Source organism: Rhincodon typus, chromosome 10 (genome assembly GCF_021869965.1).
Source record: "Rhincodon typus isolate 14 chromosome 10, sRhiTyp1.1, whole genome shotgun sequence".
NCBI lineage: Eukaryota > Metazoa > Chordata > Chondrichthyes > Orectolobiformes > Rhincodontidae > Rhincodon > Rhincodon typus.
The window spans coordinates 58,429,534-58,451,126 of record NC_063341.1 but is presented as its reverse complement, the minus strand read 5'-3'; positions in this window follow the sequence as shown (position 1 = coordinate 58,451,126).

Genomic DNA, 21,593 nt, shown 5'->3' with positions numbered 1-21,593 from the left:
ACTCTATCTATATACCTCTGATCATTTTGTACACCTCTATCAAGTCAAATTGGATGGGTGGGGAATCTTCATAGCATGGATGTGCCCTTTCTCTTTGGATGCTTGTTATTGACAATTTTTCTAAGTCCTCATTTATTCCTCATCCTTGTAAGTACCTTTGCTTTTCTGTAATGTTTTACTCGCTGTGGCTAATTGATTTTCTGTTTCTTGTTACTTTTTGTTGCTCCATTCCCTGTTGAGGACTTTTTGCTGTGCTTTTTCAGTTTGTGCATGGCTTTGCCGCTTCACAGTTTGATGCCTAGGTGGGTCTTTAATTCAGTGATCTTTGGTTCCTGCCCAGAACTTTTCTTCATGTGAGGTTGGATCACTGGGCTGGCTTTGGGCTTTAAACTTACACTGTACTGTTACTGGGTTTCACTTTGGGTTCTTCTTGCTACTTACCTGCAGTTCTATGGGTCTGCTGTCACCATGTAGAAAGAGGCAGTCTAAACTCTAATGAGTGAACATTAACAACTTTCATTAATTTAACTAATTACAAGAAGATGACATGTTGCTCAATGTTACAGACACAGGCTCCAGTTCCAAGTGATCTGATGCCACTATGATGTCGTTCTTTTCACTCATGCTCAGTAGCTGTTCTTGGAATAAATATGTAATTAACCCTTTTTTTCTACAAGTTCCTCGAGTTACTCATTGTTGTCACAAGATGTTAGGATGGGATAGTAGCCTTGTGCAGTAAGATGGGGATGAGAAAGGGTGTCCAGGTGTCTTTGGGTCGGCATGGAGAAGATAGGCTAAATGGTCCCTTCTGTGCTAAGATTTCTATGGTTCTCTATGTCAACAATCTAGCATTAATGGGTAAGGATTGGCTTTGCAAGCTGAAGTTAGACTGGAAGTCAGTTTTTCACATTGAGGTGATCAGCTAATTAATAGGTCAGCAACATTTTCTAGGACATTATGAGGGAATGTGGAACGGAAGCACATATCTGAAGAATCTCAGAACCTCCAACTTTGATCAACCTTCTGATTTTACGGAAATAAAGCATGTACTCTGAATCTTACAGCTAAATATTAGGGTCCATCCATTACCAAGCAAGATGTCTTGCCACATCACACTCTGTTGATATAATCTGTCTACAAGACACCTATACATTGTATCAGACAGTGGATAATAGAATCTAATATCAGTTTCCCAAGATTTGTATGCAGAATTAGCAGCATCCATTACAGCCATGAAGTCAGGTTTGTCTCATTCTTATGCACAGCTCAGTGTGTGGACTGGGAGGGTTATCAGCATCTCACAATAAACAAAGATATAGTTATACTGGTTCAAAAAATTGTTGTATAGAGACAATTCTTGTCCAAACTTCTTCCAAGATGCAATGGATAAGGCACAATGATCACAGTACAAAGTTGAAAAGGAGCAAATGTTCTTTCAAATAATCTAAAGGAGTATACTATCACGAACATAATTTATAGGTTCCTTTTTCATCACTGTGACCAGTTTATTTGTATTGCAGATACAGCTGAAGATAAAAGTAGTTAGATACACTTATCTTGAATTATTTTGTAGCAATCTTATAGTTTCTGAAATGAAAGTGGTGTTTTAAAGCTGAGTTGAAAGTTTGGTAAAATAAAAGATTCTAAGTTGGCTATGAGATTCCTTGAAACCTTAATTTTAAGGTGATTGGAGGAAGGTATAGGGGAGATGTCAGAGGTAGGTTTTTCACACAGAGAGTGGTGGGCGTATGGAATGCACTGCCGGCAGTGGTAGTGGAGTCATATACTTTAGAGACTTTTAAGCAACTCTTGGATAGGCACATGGAGGATAGTAAAATGTAGGGTATGCAGGGTAGATTGATCTTAGTAGGATAATAGGTCAGCACAACATCATGGGCCGAAGGGCCTGTACTATGCTGTACTGTTCTATGTTCTATGTTCTATGTAACCAAATTTCCTGATTCCTGATTCTCGGGTAAACAAGTTGGAAAAATCCTTCTCTTTTTTAAGATCTTCCACTTGAAAGATAAATAACTGTTTATTACCTTGGCTGCTTAGATGATTTCTGGCTAGTTTGATTTTGTAGGATCTCATTGTCTGCAAGTAGCTTCTAGTTCATTATAAAGCAGACAACTAAATATTTCATCAAAACCATAAGATATAGGGACAGAATTAAGCCATTCAGCCCATTGAGTCTGCTCCACAATTCAATCACAGCTGATATGTTTCTCAACCCCATTCTCCTGTCTTCTCCCTATAACCCTTGATCCCCTTACTAATCAAGAACCTACCTCTGTCTGAAACATATTCAAATGACATGGCCTCCACAGCCCTCTGTAACAATGAGTTCCACAGATTAACTACCCTCTGGCTGAAAAAATTGCTTCTCATCTCAGTTCTAAAGGGTCATTGCTTCACTCTGAGAGTTGTGCCCTCAGGTCCTAGTCTCTCCTATTAGTAGAAACATCTTCTCCATGTCCGCTCTATCCAGGACTTTCATTAAGATGATATTTTCTTATCATGTGACTTCCAAATGATCCATACCCTCTTCCCAAAAATAGGGTGGGGTGTATATTGATTCCAATCATTCTGCATTGTCTCTTTTAACTTTGAGAGTTTGAAACACCCCATGACTTTGTGGTTGAATGACGCAGTCAATTGGATAATACACTTTTTGAAAATGGTTTCATAAAATGATATTGATTCAACATCAGTTTGGAATGTCCCTTACTCTTTGAGATGGGGGAGTAATTTCAATCTATAAAGGGTGACTGACACTGAGGTGCAATCATTTCCAGCCCCTGTGTTCAGCTTAAAAATATAAAAATTGATTTAAGTTTCATAACATACCGTGGCATGAAAGTACCTTCACCCAACAATCAATTAAATTTGACTACAACCAGTGAAAAGAAAGGTAGAAGTTATAGTCTACGTTATAGTTATAGACTGCTCGCAGAGTTTCATCCACCTGTATCTCTGCACATGGTTGAGGGAGAAATACCCCAGGCCATTTGCACTTATGGACTATCAGACTGGGCTGAGCCCTGGCAAGAGATGACCCTGTGATCTCTGTGATGAAGGGCTTTTCACAGATACACAGGGAAGAGTAGCAACAACAGCCAAGCAGACATTTCATAGAATCATAGAATCCCTACAGTGTGGGAACAGGCCATTTGGCCCAACAAGTCCACACTACCCCACCGAAGTGCATCCCACCCAGACCTATTCCCCTACCCCTGCATTTCCCATGTCTAACCCACCTAACCTAAACATCCCTGGACACTACGGGCAATTTAGCAGGCCAACTTATCTACCCTGCACATCTTTGGACTGTGGGAGGAAACCAGAGCACCCGGAGGAAACCCCACGCAGACATGGGGAGAATGTGCAAACTCCATACATACAGTCACCCTAGGGCGGGATTGAACCTGGGTCCCTAGCACTGTAAGGCAGCAGTGCTAGCCACTGAGCCATTGCGCCATGATGTATTATCGAGAAGCTGGGATGATCCACGACCTATCTTACTTCAGATGGTTCAGTTCTAGCAGTGTAGGCAGTCCATTGATGCATTGCCTGTTATCACTCAGACTCTGCAGTACTGGAGTCTGTTTGCCTCCATGGGCAGGTTCGTGGCTGCCACTGAGATTCAACCCCAGCATCATCAGTGGCAGTTGGAGAGTCAACTACACCCATACTCCATTGCCGCACATGTTGGTTCTCAGGAAGGAGTCTTGGCTCTGGCCCAGGTGTTACCCCTCACATGAAGACAGGGCAGTGCTAGGAGGCACCCATCTGAAGGAAGAACCACATGCAGGTCCCTCAACAGTCTTCACTCAGGATACTACCAAATTAGCTGGAGCCTCCACCTCCACCTCCACTCTGCCTACAACCCTCCAAGTGTTGGAAGTTCCAGTCAAGGAGGGTCAGCTTGCCTCTGGGAAGAACCTCAGCATTTCTGGTTCACTAGTATTCTGTATTTCAAATGGCATTTGATAAGAGTTCAGGAGTGGCACATTCTTGCTAGAATGAAGGATAGGTATTGCAAGTTATGTGAACCTTGGATGACCAGGGAAATTATGACTTTCATCAAAAAGAGAAGGGAAGCATACGTACGGTCTAAGAGGATGGGAACTGATGAAGCCCTTGATGTATATAAGGAAAGTAGGAAAGAACTTAAAAAAGGATTGAGAAGAGCTAAAAGGAGTTATGAAAAGTCGTTAGCAAACAGGATTAAGGAGAATCACAAGGCTTCTTATACATATATAAAAAGCAAGAGGGTAGCCAGGGAATGGGTTGGCCCACTCAAGGTCAAAGGAGGGAATCTATGTGTGTAGCCAGAAGAGTTAGGTGAGGTCCTAAATGAACATTTTATGCCAGTATTCATCAAATAGAAGGAATTGGTAGAGGATGATCCATGGGAAGGGAGTGTCAAGTTTCTAAGTCAAGTTCCTATTAAAAATGAAGAGGTGTTGTGTGTCTTAAAAAGTATTAAGGTAAATAAGTCCTGATGGGACCTATTCCAGAATATTGAGGGAGGCATGAAAACAAATTGCTGGAAAATTGACAGACATCTTTGTATCCTCTTTGGCCACGGGTGAGGTCCCAGAGGACTGGAGAATAGCCAATGTCGTCCCATTGTTTAAGAAAGGGAACAGGGATAATCCTGGAAATTACAGGCCTGTAAGTCTCACGTTGGTAGTAAGGAAATTATTGGAAAAGATTCTCATAGGACAAGATCTATATGCATTAGAAGCAAATGGACTTATTAGTGATAGACAGCATGGTTTTGTGCAGGGGACGTCTCCCTAACTTGATTGACTTTTCTGGGGAGGTAACGAAGATGATTGATGAGGGAAAAGCAGTTGATATTGTCTACATAGACTTCAGTAAAGCCTTTGACAAGGTCCCTCAAGGCAGACTGGTACAAAAGGTGAAGCCACATGGTATCAGGGGTGAGTTGGCAAGATGGATACAGAACTAACTTAGTCATAGGAGACAGAGAGTAGCGGTGGAAGGATGCTTTTCAGAATGGAGGGTTGTGATTAATGGTGTTCCACGGGGATTCTAGCCAGAATTTCATGTCACTGCTTGAGAAAAACAAACAAATGCTGCAACATAATCTTGAAATGGAGATGGGCCTGGTCAGATTGTATCACCTGACAAAGGAGCAGTGCTCCAAATGCTTGTGATTTCAATAAATCTGTCGGACTATAACCTGGTGTCATGTGACTTCTGAAGTTGCCCACCCCTGTCCAATACCGGCACCTTTGCAGCAGCCTCCTGGCTGCTTTAACACAGATAGACAGCTAACTTGGCCAAACAGCAAGAAATGCTTGGTACATTGGTCAAGTGAAACTCTGAAATCAGAAAACCCACACATCAAACACAGTGCAAACACAGCAGCCAGGTGTTAATGATATTAGAATAATGTAAAAGGCAACATTTATTCTGGTCAAACATCCCCAACAACTTATCCACTAAACAATGGAGACAGAAAGGCACTGGGTTCTGCTACACAAAGAAACTGACAGTAGCATGCCATCTAAATGATTGACTCTTGTTTCAAACTATGAAGTGTATCTCCCTGTTTGGCCAAAACTACAGAAAATTCCAGAAAACCATCTAAAAGGTATAAAAACATGGGTTCGCCTGCAGACCTCTCTCTTAGAACCGCTCTCGGAATCTCTGGAATCATCTGAAGCCTCCTGAGGGGGCCAGCAGAGCAAGAAGCAAAGATCAGCTAACCATCTAGAGACAGAGAGGGAGAAAGCAGCTTTGCAGACCCAGAGAGAGAGTCAGAGAGAGAGCAACTGCATAAATCTACAAGAGACTTAGGAAGTATTGTAACCTTAAGGGGCCAAATAGGATTCGGGATAGTATGTTTGGCATAATAAAAACCCGAAGAACTTTCTGTGAAAAGTGAACTAAAATCCAACAGCCCAAAACCTGATTTGTAGACTCTACTAGTTTCATACTCAAAAAATTCCAATAGATTGGTCAAGCATGAATGCTGACTCTGTCGAATCTTGTCACTATTTTCCAAGTGTTCTATCATTACAGTTTTTACAAAAGACTCTGGCGTTTTCCTGACTACTGATATCAGGCCAATGGATCTATAATTTCCTGCTTTATCTCCAACTCATTTTTTTTCTAAATAGTGGTGTTACATTGACTACCCTCCAATCTATTGGAACTGTGCCAAAGTCTATAGAATCTTGAAAGATGACCACCATCTTCTTTTTTAGGTTCACTTCCTTAAATACTCTGGGACGTAGATTATCAGGCTGTGAGAATATGTTACCCTTTGATCCTATCAATTTGCCCAGCACCATTTCCCTGTGAATGCTGATTTCCTTCAGTACCTCTCTCTCTCACTAGACCGCATGTCCCCCAACATTTTTGGGCTGTTATTTGTGCCCTCCTTTGTAAAGACAGAACGAATAAATGTATTTAATTGGTCTGCCATCTCTTTGTTTTCTGTTATAACTTCTGCTGTTTCTGATTGTAAGGGACCTACATTTGTTTTCACTAATCCTTTTCTCTTCACGTATCTATAGAAGTTTTGACAATCAGTTTGTATATTCACTGTAAACTTATCCTTGGACTCCATTTTTCCCCCAAAATAATTACAGGAGTAGAATCAACAGGAACATTTTCTCTTTGGCCAACTTGATCCCCACCCAGATGTTGTGGCAAGGTGTTGCTCCAGGCTTTTGGTACCCTCACAGAGTGGGCCCATAGGAGCTCCATGGCACAGGAAGCATGCACAGTGCTCCATGCCAGTTTTCTCTTGATAATAGAATTGTTTGCCCATGTTTCCTGTTGTGAAACCAGATACTCGGATTCTGGGTGTCTGAAATTTATATAGGATTGACAAAATCTTCTAGTTCAATGAAAGATGTATTACACTAATGCCTGGATTGGGCTTTGTGTCCTCCTATCTCATCCCACACTGACCTTGGAGGATATCCAGGTATATTTTGTGTTAATTTCAAAAGGCTCCCAACAATATGCCCAGTTCAGTCAGAAGCCAAACTGAGCAGAAGAAGTGGAGAGGCCTATTGTATCATATTGGGTGCAGAATGGTATGATTGGCTAATGCTGGACAATGTGGTGGTGAAGACGAAGTGGCAGGAAGCTGATTTAAAAATGATTTCTTTTTAAAAACTGGACAGGTGGTGCACCACACTCACATCTGCAGTGGTTTAGCAAGGGAAATTCTAATGGCCCAGCTTTGTTAAGTCTAACAACAGAGGAAATATTTCCATGTTAGAATTTAATTTGAATATGTCCATCCACATGCTTAGAGTCAGCCTTCATGTTTGGTACAAAACTCTGGCAACAAAAGAAGCTAGTAAGTATTTTCTGTCTATGCATTTTACCACTAACCCCACCTTCCCCAGTGTCTGACCAAGTAATGTCCTTCCCTACACCTTTTAAGGAAGGGTGATGGTTGGAGAGTCTGCCACCTTCCTTCCATTACATTGATTAAATCCATGTCAGGCAGACACACAAATGGCCATGAACTGGGGAACTGAAATCAAAGCCCACGTTGAGGATATCTTGTGCTGCTGCTGGGTGAAGTGGCAAGTTGCATGCTGGATGCCAGCAAAACAAATCCCTTTTGGGGAAACAAGGTGTAGACCTAGACCAGGCCCGAAACGTCAGCCTTCCTCCTCCTCTGATGCTGCTTGGCCTGCAGTGTTCATCCAGCTCTACACCTTGTTATCTCAGATTCTCCAGCATCTGAAGTTCCTACTATCCCTTTTGGGGAAGACTTGCAGGCTACTGGAAAGCTGGGGCAGGGTGGGAGTGGGGTAAATGGTGAGGGCAAGGAAGATTAATTCAAAGGCAGTGTCTTATTGAGATATGCACTTATTGAGCAGGAATGGAGCTGGTTGCTGGGAGCCACTCTATGCCATTGCTGCACTCCTCCTTTCACTACCTTCTGGCACCCGAGCCCTCTTCCACTCAAAGTCATCTCCTGGTGGCCTCATTCTCTAGCTATATTGACCCATGGTTGGGTGCATTATCAGTGACAGCCTAAGTGGCTCTGTGGAACAATCTGATTCACTAACAACTCTCACTAGGAGGGACTTTTCACCCCAGGGTCCTTATTTCCAGGAAAGACTGCTACTAACCAGATGAGTGCTTGAAATTTGTGAACCTTCCAGGAATGAGGTTACCCAGGTCTCTTGCCAGGTCAGGAGTTGACACACAAGACCATCACTATTTATAAAACATTCTACCCATAGTCTTGAAAGCAGGCATAAAAGGTCTTGAAATTTCCTTCCTGGTGATCCATACAAGGTTGGATAAGTTTTTGACGTCTAGGTGATGAGCTCAAGATAGATCAGATGATTACATTTGCTCTGGCAACAGTTTCATCCATGTCTGGAGTGGTACCACAGCGGGACTCTGCAGTGAGGCGGCTGGCGCAGCAACGGAGTGTGGCAGTGGCTGGGGCCCAACGCGGCAGCGGCGGTCCGCGATGAGACAGCAGCGGTGAAAGATGGCAGCAGAGGTGGTCAGTCGCGAAGGATGGTGGCAGCAGCAGTGGCAGTCAGGGCTGAAGCTTTATGAGCAGCGGCAAAACCTGGCGTGCCCGATGGGGTCAGCAGCGATGGTTGGTAGCGAATGTGACAGGTGAAAGCTTACCCAGCGTAGGGGAGAGTAAGCCCTCTTGGAGAAAGCCCAGCTTGGATTACCTGCAGACCCATGGCTGAGGAAAAGACTGTATTGTTTACCTTTTTAACTTTATTTCTTTGTTTTTCTACTTTCACAGAAGTGGTATTTTGGGGTGGCACAGTGGCTCAGTGATTAGCACTGCTGCCTCACAGTGCCAAGGACCCAGTTTCAATTCCACCCTTGGGTGACAGTCTGTGTGGAGTTTGCACATTCTCCCTGTGTCTGTGTGAGTTTCATCTGGGTGCTCCGATTTCCTCCCACAGTCCAAAGATGTGCAGGGTAGGTAAGTTGGCCATGCTAAATTGCCTGTAGTGTTCAGGGATGGGTAGATTAGGTGGGTTACAGGGTGATGGGTCTGGGTGAGATGCTCCAAGGGTCGGTGTGGACTTGTTGGGCCGAAGGGCCTATTTCCACGCTGTAGGGGTTCTATGAAAACTGTGGTGCTGAACTTTTTAACCTGTTTCTTTATTCTTCTACTTCTATAATTAAGAATTGTACCTACAATGGCACTGTGTGTAGCGACATTGTACACTTTTCACTGTATACTTATACCCTGTATTTGAGTACACATGACAATAAAACCTAAACCTAATTCTTAAATAAGTGAGCAAAAAATTACACCCAAAATGTTTCATCCACCATCTTTGTTAAAGGTCAAACTTCCTAAACATTCATGCTGTCCTGGACACAACTTACTTTATATACTTATATAGTCCATCAGAAAGGTGAGCAAACTCTGTTGCTGCTAATTGTATAACAACAATTACCATTGAGAGGTAAAGGGTTACATTGATTCCAAAATCAATCTTTGTAACAACAGCAACTGACAAATGACCAACAAATAAAAATTAATGTCAAGATATTCAAAGCATTTCATATTGGAATTTAAAAGCAGCGAACATGATGACTCAATGGGTGAGCCCAATAAGTAATTCACAGCAGCGGAAAATGCTTAGAAGTGCTAATTGACTAAGCTGTGAACGTCACCATATTGTATGGAAGCAGTTGCCAAGGCGAGTAGAATGTGTTGCATTAGTAAATGCAGAGAGTGCAGTTTAATGTCATCATTGTTAAAGCACGGTGTTTTTGTAAAAGGCGTACTTCATAAACAGCACACCAAAGTCTGGAATAAAGTTTAGGTGGAAAATTGTGAAGAAGAACCAGAAACTAGTGTTTTTTTTTTTAATTCCTTTGCTTTGTTGTTTTTGTTTCCAATAGTTTTACATTTATATTTTGTCTGTAATTTAAGAAATTGTAATTTGCTTAAAAGCTCATGCTCATGCTGGAAATCTGAAACAACCACAGGGCCTGTAGAAAGAGAAACAAAAGTCAATGTTTCACTTCCAGTACGACTGTTCTTCAGATTGGAGTTGTAATTTGTGTTTACTTTACTAGATTGATTACGAATTGAATTCATTGATTAGTTTGTCAGGCAGACATGACAATGAATAAGGTTAGACAAATGTGACAATGCAGGTGGTGTGCCGCTACTGCAACTGGTGGGAGTTCGTGGACGGCACTGTTATTTCTGGCAACCGTTTGTGTGATAGGTGCTGACAGCTCAGTGACTTTGATGCAAAGTCGTGGTCTACTATCAGCCATTGGGAAAATTGCTGGTATTTATTATTAAAGAGTCTTAGACGATCATAGTGTAATCAGACAGAGTCAAAGTGATTTTACAAAAGGGGAATTATGTTTAACAAATCTCTTCGAGATTTTTGAGGATGCAACCAGTAGGATAAATAAAGATCAGCCAATCGGTGTAGTATGCTTGGATTTCCATAAACTATTAAATAAGGTGCTACAGAAATGGTTAATACACAAAATTAAAGGTTCATAGTATTGGTGTTATGTATTAGCATGGATAGAAGATAAGTTAACTGACATAAAGCAGAGAGGCAGGATAAGCAAGAATTTTCAGGTTGGCTGACTAAAACTAGTGGAGTGCTGTAAGGATCAGTGCTGAGCCTCAACAATTTAAATTCTATAATTAATGACTTTTCTGAAGAGACTGAATGCAATACATTCAGGTTTGCAGACAATTCAAAGCTAGGTGAGAATGTAAGCTGTGATGAGGATGCCAAGAGGCTGCAGACAGGTGTAGACACATTAAGTGAGTGGGAAACAAGGTAGCGGATGAAGTACAATGTGAGGAAGGTGTGAGATATTGATGATGATAATAATAAAGCAGAATTTGTGGAAGATTTAAATTATGATATGCAAAGGGATTCCTCTAGGACCGAAATGAGGGGAAATTTCTTCATTTAGAAGATTGTACTCTGGGAAATTCTTTACCCCAGAAAGAATGATCCATCAGTTAATATTTCAAAGGCTGTGATAGATAGATTTTTGATCCTCAGAGTTCAGGGTCTTACGGCTGCATTACCAATAACTTGCACCACCTCCCCTGTGGCACTTTTGAGCAATGCATAACTGCTCGCGTCTGATTAGCCAGCAACTTTTGGAGGACAGGATTGCCACCCTCAGAACTCCTCATTCTGAGAAAAGCCAACTGAGGCCATGCTAAGTGTCTTCTTATTAATGTTATTAAAGACTGGCATGGAAGAAGTGGGTTAATATGAGCCATTAGCACAAGTAGTGAGGAAATATACTAATGGGATAGTCTCCCCCGAACAAGAGGTCATAGTTTTAAGATAAGAGATAGCTCATTTACAAGAGAGATGAGGAGAAATTACTTCCCTCAAAAGATCATAAATCTCCCGCTGCTGCTGCACTCCATTTTTTGCAGGAGCAGTGGGAGCGGTGAGAGCGAGGACCAGGGGCCTGCCAAGAGGTAAGTTCTTCATTTCGGCAGCGGAGCTGTGTGGGAGCGGTCGAATTGTGCTCTGGGAAGGTGAGTGAACTGATATATTTGGGCAGTGGCTAAACCCAAGACACTACACTACAGTGTCTCCCACCCGCCCTCCTCCTCTGACCAAAAAAAAGACTCTGGTGTGTTGATAAGGTAAGTGTTTTTCCTTTTTTTTTCATCATGTGCTGGTAAGTAGAGTGATTTGGTACAAATTTTTTTCATTTCGTTTATCTAGTATTTGATATTATAGTAGGACTAAGTTAAGCTTGAGTAAAAATGGCAGAAGATCCCAGACCCGTGTTATGCTCATCTTGCTCAATGTGGGACGTGGTTGATGTCCCTGACTCCTACATGTGCAGGAAGTGTGTCCAGCTGCAGCTCTTGTTAGACCGCATGACGGCTCTGGAGCTGCGGATGGACTCACTTTGGAGCATCTGCAATGCTGAGGAATTCGTGGATAGCACATTCAGCAAATTGGTCACACCGCAGATTAGGATTGCTGAGGGAGAAAGGGAATGGGTGACCAAAAGGCAGAGGAAAAGCAGGAAGGCAGTGCAGGTGTCCCCTGTGGTCATCTCCCTCCAAAACAGGATACCGTTTTGGATACCGTTGGGGGAGCTGGCTCACCAGGGGAAGGCAGCAGTAGCCAGGTTCATGGCACCGTGGCTGGCTCTGCTGTACAGAAGGGCGGAAAAAAGAGTGGAAGGGCTATAGTCATAGGGGATTCGATTGTAAGGCGAGTAGACAGGTGATTCTGTGGTCGAAAATGAGACTCCCGAATGGTATGTTGCCTCCCAGGTGCACGGGTCAGGGATGTCTCAGATCGACTGCAGCACATTCTGAAGGGGGAGGATGAACAGCCAGCTGTTGTGGTGCATATAGGCACCAATGATATAGGTAAAAAATGGGATGAGATCCTACAAGCAGAATTTAGGGAGTTAGGAGCCAAGTTAAAATGTAGGACCTCAGAGGTAGTAATCTCAGGATTGCTACCAGTGCCACGTGCTAGTCAGAGTAGAAATGAAAGAATAGGCAGGATAAGTGAGTGGCTTGAGGGATGGTGCAGGAGGGAGGGGTTCTGATTTTTGGGATATTGGGACCGGTTCTGGGGGACGTGGGACTATTACAAATTGAACGGTCCACACCTGGGCAGGACTGGAACCAAAGTCCTAGGGGGTGCTTTTGCTAACACTGTGGGAGGGCTTAAACTAATGTGGCAGGGGGATAGGAACCAAATGAGGAGGTTAGTGGACAGTAAGGAGGTAGTAACTAAAGTCTGTAAGGAACTAGATAATGAAGTCAGTGTGACTAAGGGGAAGAGTAGGCAGAGAGCAGATGATGAACGCAAAGGGACAGGTGGTCTGAGGTGCATTTGTTTTAATGCGAGAAGTGTAGTAGGTAAGGCAGATGAACTTAGGGCTTGGATTAGTACCTGGGAGTATGGTGTTATTGTTATTACTGATACTTGGTTGAGGGAAGGGCAAGATTGGCAACTAAATATCCCAGGATATAGATTCTTCAGGTGGGATAGAGAGGGAGGTAAAATGGGTGGAGGAGTTGCATTACTGGTCAAAGAGGATATCACAGCTGTGCCGAAGGAGGGCACTATGGAGGATTCGAGCAGTGAAGCAATATGGGCAGAGCTCAGAAAGAGGAAGGATGAGGTAACAATGTTGGGACTGTACTACAGGCCTCCCAACAGCGAGCGTGAGATAGAGGCACAAATATGTAGACAGATTATGGAAAGATGTAGGAGCAGCAGGGTGGTGGTGCTGGGAGATTTTAATTTTCCCAACATTGACTGGGATTCACTTAGTGTTAGGGGTTTAGATGGGGCAAAATTTGTAAGGAGCATCCAGGAGTGTTTTCTAGAGCAGTATGTAAATAGTCCAACTCGAGAAGGGGCCTCACTGGACCTGGTGTTAGGGAATGAGCCCGGCCAGGTAGTTGAAGTTTCAGAAGGGGATTACTTTGGGAATTGTGATCACAATTCGGTAAGTTTTAGAATACGGACAAAGACGAGAGTGGTCCTAAAGGAAGAGTGCTGAATTGGGGGAAGGCCAACTATAGCAAAATTCGGCAGGAGCTGGGGAATTTGGATTGGGAGCAGCTGTTTGAGGGTAAATCCACATTTGCTATGTGGGAGGCTGTTAAAGAGAGGTTGATTAGAGTGCCGGACATACATGTCCCTGTGAAAATGAGGGGTAGAAAGGGCAAGATTAGGGAAACATAGATGATAGGTGAAATTGTGAGACTCGCAAAGAGGAAACTTGAAGCATACATAAGGTCCAGGCAACTGAAAACAGATGAAGCTTTGGAAGAATATTGGGAAAGTAGGACCAGTCTGAAATGATGAATTAAGCGGGCTAAAAGGGGTCATGAAATATCTTTAGCAAACAGTGTTAAGGAAAATCCCAAAGCCTTTTATTCATACATAAGGAGCAAAAGGGTAACTAGAGAAAGGGTTGGCCCACTCAAGGACAAAGGAGGGAAGTTATGCGAGGAGTCAGAGAAAATGAGTGAGATTCTTAATGTGTACTTTGCATCGGCATTCGCTGAGGAGAGGGACATGACGGATGTTGAGGTTAGGGATAGATGTTTGATTTCTCTAGGTCAAGTCAGCATAAGGAGGGGGGAAGTGTTGGGTATTCTAAAAGGCATTAGGGTGGACGAGTCCCCAGGTCCGGATGGGATCTATCCCAGGTTACTGAGGGAAGCGAGAGAGGAAATAGCTGGGGCCTTAACAGATATCTTTGCAGCATCCTTGAGCACGGGTGAGGTCCTGGAGGACTGGAGAATTGCTAATGTTGTTTCCTTGTTTAAGAAGGGTAGCAAGGATAATCCAGGTAATTATAGACCGGTGAGCCTGACGTCAGTGGTGGGGAAGCTGCTGGAGAAGATACTGTGGGATAGGATCTATTTACATTTGGAAGAAAATGGGCTTATTAGTGATAGGCAGCATGGTTTTGTGCAGGGAAGGTCATGTCTTACCAACTTGATAGAATTCTTTGAGGAGGTGACAAAGTTGATAGATGAGGGAAGGGCTGTAGATGTCTTATCCATGGACTTCAGTAAGGTATTTGATAAGGTTCCCCATGCTAGGCTGATGGAGAAAGTGAAGTCACATGGGGTCCAGGGTGTACTAGCTAGATGGATAGAGAACTGGCTGGGCAACAGGAGACAGAGAGTTGTAGTGGAAGGGAGTTTCTCAAAATGGAGAACTGTGACCAGTGGTGTTCCACAGGGATCCGTGTTGGGACCACTGTTGTTTGTGATATACGTAAATGATCTGGAGGAAGGTATAGATGGTCTGTTTAGCAAGTTTGCAGATGACACTAAGATTGGTGGAGTAGCAGATAGTGAAGGGGACTGTCGGAGAATGCAGCAGAATATAGATAGATTGGAGAGTTGGGCAGAGAAATGGCAGATGGAGTTCAATCCAGGCAAATGCGAGGTGATGCAGTTTGGAAGATCCAATTCAAGGGTGAACTATACAGTAAATGGAAAGGTCCTGGGGAAAATTGATGCACAGAGAGATCTGGGTGTTCAGGTCCATTGTACCCTGAAGGTGGCAACACAGGTTGATAGAGTGGTCAAGAAGGCATACGACATGCTTTCATTCATCGGACCGGGTATTGAGTACAAGAGTTGACAGGTCATGTTGCAGTTGTGTAGCACTTTGGTTCGACCACATTTGGAATACTGCGTACATTTCTGGTTGCCACATTACCAAAAGGATGTGGATGCTTTGGAGAGGGTGCAGAGGAGGTTCACCAGGATGTTGCCTGGTATGGAGGGCGCTAGCTATGAAGAAAGGTTGAGTAGATTAGGATTATTTACATTAGAAAAACAGAGGTTGAAGGGGGACCTGATTGAGGTCTACAAAATCATGAGAGGTATAGACAGGGTGGATAGCAAGAAGCTTTTTCCCAGAGTGGGGGACTCAATTACTAAGGGTCACGATTTCAAGGTGAGAGGGGAAAAGTTCTTTACGCAGAGGGTGGTGGGTGCCTGGAACACATTGCTAGCGGAGGTGGTAGAGACGGGCACGATAGCGTCATTTAAGATGTATCTAGACAGATACATGAATGGGCAGGGAGCAGAGGGATACAGATCCTTGGAAAATAGGCGACAGGTTTAGATAGAGGATCATGGATCGGCGCAGGCTTGGAGGGCCGAAGGGCCTGTTCCTGTGCTGTAATTTTCTTTGTTCTTTGTTCTGTGGATTTCACTGTCCCCAGATTGTGGTGGATGTTGGGACATTGAGCAAATTTAAGGAGGAGACGGACATGTTTTTCATTGGTACTGGATTGAAGGGTTATTGAGAGCAGACAGGAGAGTGGTGTTCAGGCTGAAGTGAGATCAGTCATGATTTTATTGAATGGCTGAGTACGCTCGAGGGGCTACACCTGCTCTCAGTTTTTCTATTCTTTTCTTCTTACTTATTGTGCTAGGGCAATGTTCTTGCTGACTGCACAACTATAGGGAAGTAGAGATGACTTTAAACTAATAGTAGCATCAAGGGATCAAAGTTGAGAACATGTGCTAAATCAAAGAGTAGAAAGTAGACCAAGGAGAAAAGTACGAATACAGGAAATGATAAACAGGTTGTGAGTTAAAGGGGTAGAGAGTACAAATTTAAGTGTAAGCCAACTGATAATGCTAAAATTAACACAAAGAACAAATGGATAAAATTTAAGGCTCTCAATTCGAATGCGTGTAGCACCGAAAACAAAGGAGATGAACAGTGAGAAATTAATAATCACAGTCTGGTAGCTATTGCCCAGACATGCAGAATGACATGGATTGGGACCTAAATCCTGAAAAATATAGAACATTGATGAAGGACAGGAAACTAAGAGAATCTAGAAAATTGTGCATGGTGTTGGTTACTTTATTCAAAGAAGGATGTGTAAGATTCTTTAAAAATAAATAAGCAACGGGTCCACAATTTTTAAAAATATCCAGCTTTATTTCTTTTTAGATGTTGATCAGATGATTACTTGTCGAGACCTCTCTACAGCAACAGCTCATTCTGTGTTTTTATACATTTTCTGTTTTACTTGATCCTCCCCAAAACCAAAAACTGTTCCATCAAACCCTCACCACGAGGTCTGGGTGAATGTGGTTATTTGTTAACCACAACGTCTAGGCAACAGTTTGTATTATGTATGCTCGTAAAAGGTTTCCCATTTTCTAACCACAGTGTCTAGGTTAACATTTATTTTTGATTTATGCTTCTAAGAGGATCTCCATATTCCCACCACCATGTCTGGGTTAATGCCTACTTTTGATATGTGCATATGTCTGCTCCGAATCGATTTCATCCGCATCTGCAAGCTCCCTTTTCGTCTTAGCATTTAACCCTTATCATGCTGTAGCTTAATCAAACAATTTTCAATATACTCCACAGATGTAATACATTGGAAACAATTCAAAGAACATTTACGAATCTAATATCTGGAATGAGTGTTTTATCTTGTGAGAAATGGTTGAACAGGCTAGACCTGCATCCGCTGGAGATTAGAAGTGAGAGGTGACTTGATTGAAACATACAAGATCCTGAAAAGTCTTGATAGAGTACATGTGGAGAATGTGGAAGAATCTGGAATGAGGGGACAATGTTTAAAAATCAGGGTCACCTATTTAGACGAGGTGAATTATCTCTCAGAGGATCATGAGTTTTTGGAACTCTCTTCCTTTAAAGGTGGTGAAAGCAGAGTCCTTGAATATTTTTAGGAGAGTGATAGATAGATTCTTGTTAGCAAAGGGTAAAAGATTAATAGGGATGAACAGGAATCTAGATTTGCCTTTACACCAGGTCAGCTATGATCTTATTAAATGACACAGCAGGTCTCGGGCTCTTATTTGCATGTTTGTATGATTCATATTTAAATTGAGCCCTTCTCCCTTGGTGAAGACAATACAAAACATATATTTAATACTTCTGCCATGCATCCCTGCTTCCATACATAACTCCCACTGTCACAGATGCAGTTTCATGGCTGGGATGTCTGTCATTTCAGGTGAATGTCTGCTTACATTGTTCAAAGAAAAACAGGAGGGTTATGCCATTTATTCCTCAAACAGCATCATGAAAACAGATTGCCTGTTTTTTTTTAAATCTCATTACTGATTGTGGAATCTTGCACTGCACAAATTGCTGCATTTGTTTATGTTACAGCTCTGACTACACTTCAAACGTACATCACTGTCTGAATCACTTTGAGACATCTTAGGTCTTGAAAGGACTTTTATTTTTCTCATAGCCATTAGCATATCACAACCTGTATCTACAGTGTCAGAAACTGCAGCACAGACAGTTAAATGCAGCTGGGAAGAACAGACAACTTCATTAATAATGACTAGTGCCATCATGCCATTCAGCCCATTGAATCCATGCCAGCCTCCAGAGATTCATAATTTAGCATTTCCCTAAACTGAAGACTCCACAAAAGTAGCAAATGTGATCTGTGATTATTTTGCACTGATTTCCTTCCTGGTACTAGGGGAGGTGACCAAGAGAATTCAATCCTTGTGACAGTGAATCACACGGTCATGGTTTCTACAACAGTCAGATGTGAAAATAGGTGGATTGATGATATCTGGGAAAAGGGGTGGGAAATGTTCATTCTGGAGGTCCAATAACCCAAGATACAAGTAAATTATCCATGCGCATATTTACTTTTCATGTCAACATATTACCTTTCTACATCACTTTATGAAGTTAGTTTTGTGCTCTGCAGTGCACTAATAAAGATGGATTTATCAATATATCAAGCATGCACAATACTGCAAATCTACTGAAGCTGCTGATTTCATTTTTGAATTTAATTTTAGAAGGTTCCTTTAGGTTACACACAATTTTATTCTATGTATCAAACCAAGGTTTAGGTATGCTTATTAAACAGCGAACATGTGTATTTCTCTTGTAATGATAATAACCAGATGTAATTTGAAAGTAGCTCAGAGTATCTGTGATTGCTATTCAAAGCATAAACTTTTGTTTTAAGCTGTGATCCTCACTGTCACAATATCAAGCACTATAGTAAAGAGAATTGTGTGGCAATCCTGAAATTAATGAACTTTCAGCATCGGCCTGACCCACAATGCAATGCTCATGTATTGCAATTTCAAATCTAAATTAAATTAACTACATTTTCAAAAAAATTTACACATTTTGTTTTAAAATCTATTTCTCATTGTTACACAGATTGGTGAACTGTCTAACTGTGTGATGTACGTTTCCAATAAATATTTGTGAAAACATGATAAAAATAATGGAAGGCTGCAGACAAGTGAAATTTTCTGGAATGTATCCCATTGTTTCTAACTCCATCAAAACCAAAACATGTGTCTCTTGGTAAACTCAGGATGTAACAATCACGCTGATTTGAACTTAAACATACACACGCCAGCCTCAGGTGCACTGCAGAAACGTACAATGGAAACTTCCCCCCAGGTTTCGGGAACGAGTGGAGTGCAAAAGACTGTGAATTGATGCCAAGCCAGGATTCTATACCTTTCCCCTCTCCTCCTCCCCTCCACCATTTATGACGTTCCCCGAAACAGGACTAACGGACATTTCACTGGAATCTCCAAACTCATATTACATAATGAACCATGAAGTAAACACACGGCTAAAAGAGTGGTGTGGGAAAGAGGGTGTCCTTTTCATGGGGCACTGGCATCAGTTCTGGGACAGGAGGGATCTATACCATTGGGATGGACTCCACCTGAACAGGGCTGGCTCCAGTGTTCCAGTGAAAAGGGTAAATAGGGTGGTCAATAGGACTTTAAACTGGTAAACAGGGGGGAAGGGAAGAGTGAGTGTATAGGGAGTATAATAATTAATGGAAGGCAAAGCAGCAGGTTAGCAGGTGACAAGGGAGCTTCAACTCCATTGAAAATTAGGAAAAAAGTTAAAGGGAAGGAGAACTCAAGAGCTGTTAGTAATGGAGGTGATAGGACTCAAAAAGAAGGTGCAAAAACTGGCATAAGGGCACTTTATCTGAATGCTCGGAGCATTCGAAACAAGGTGGATGAGTTGACGGCGCAAATCATGGCAAATGGGTATGACTTAGTGGCCATTACAGAGACATGGTTACAGGATGGTCATGACTGGGAGTTAAATATCCAGGGGTATCAAACCGTTCGGAAGGACAGACAGGAAGGTAAGGGAGGTGTGTTGCTCTGATTTTTAAGGATGATATCAGGGCGGTAGTGAGAGATGATATAGGTTCTACTGAACAAAATGTTGAATCCATTTGGGTGGAAATTAGGAATAGCAGGTAGAAGAAGTCACTGATAGGTGTCGTCTATAGGCCACCAAATAATGACATCGTGGTGGGGCGGGCAATAAACATAGAAATAGCTAATGCATGTAAAAATGGTAGAGCTATTATTCTGGGGGATTTTAATCTACACATCGATTGGTCAAACCAGGTCGGTCATGGCAGCCTTGAGGAGGGGTTCACAGAATGCATCTGCGATAATTTCCTTGAACAATATGTAATGGAACCTACGAGGGAGCAAACTATCCTAGATCTAGTCCTGTGTAATGAGACAGGAATAATTAATGATCTCACAGTTAGGGATCCTCTCGGAAGGAGTGATCACAGTATGGTCGAATTTAAAATACAGATGGAGCGTGAGAAGGTTAAATCCAGTACCAATGTCCTGTGCTTAAACAAAGGAGACTGTGAAGGAATGATGGAGGAGTTAACTAAGGTAGGAAGGGAGCAAAAACTTTATGGTGGGTCAATTGAGGAACAGTGGAAGACTTTCAAAACAATTTTTCACAGTGCTCAGCAGAAGTATATTCCAATGATGAGGAAGAACTGTAGGAAAAGAGATAAATAAAGGAAAGTATCAGATTGAAAAAACACACATACAAAAAAGCAAAGAGTAGTGGGAAACTAGTAACTGGGAAATCTTTAAAGGTCAACAGAAAGCCACAACAAAAGTTATAAAGGAAAGTAAGATAGATTATGAGAGTAAACTAGCTCAGAATATAAAAACAGGCAGCAAAAGTTTCTATAAATATGTAAATCGTAAAAGAGTGGCAAAGGTAAACATTGGTCCTTTAGAGGAGGAGAAGGCCAATTTAATAACTGGGAATGAGGAAATAGCTGAGGCATTAAACAGTTATTTTGTGTTGGTCTTCACAGTGGAAGACACAAATAACATGACGAAAACTGATGGCAAGAAGGTTATAGCAGGTGAGGACCTAGAAACTATCATTATCACTGAGGAGGCTGTGCTGGGCTAGCTAATGGGGCTAAAGGTAAACAAGTCTCCTGGCCCTGATGAGATGCATCCCAGGGTCCTAAAAGAGGTGATGGGGGAAATAGCAAATGCACTAGTAATTATTTACCAAAATTCACTGGACTCTGGGGTGGTTCCTGCAGATTGGAAAACAGCCAATGTGACGCCACTGTTTAAAAAAGGAAGTAGACAAAAAGCAGGTAACTATAGGCCAATTAGCTTAACTTCGATGGTGGGGAAAATGCTTGAATCTATCATTAAGGAAGAAATAGCAAGACATCTGGATATAAATTGACCCATTGGGAACACCCAGCATGGGTTCATGAAGGGTAGGTCATGTTTAACTAATTTGGTGGAATTTTTTGAGGATATTACTTGCATGGTGGACAATGGGGAACCTGTGGATGTGGTGTATCTGGATTTCCAGAAGGCATTTGACAAGGTGCCACACCAAAAGCTGCTACATAAGATAAAGTTGCACGGTATTACAGGGAATGTATTGGCATGGATAGAGGATTGGTTGACCAGTAGAAAGCAAAGAGTAGGGGTAAATGGGTGTTTTTCTGGTTGGCGGTCAGTGGCTGGTGGTGTGCCTCAGGGATCAGTGTTGGGACCGCAATTGTTTACAATTTACATAGATGACTTGGAGTTGGGGATTAAGTGTGGTATGTCAAAATGTGCAGATGATACTAAGGTGAGTGGTAGAGCAAAGTGTGCAGAAAACACTGAAAGTCAGCAGAGGGATATAGATAGTCTAAGTGAGTGGGCAAAGGTCTGGAAGATGGAGTACAATGTTGAGAAGTATGACGTCATCCATTTTGGTAGG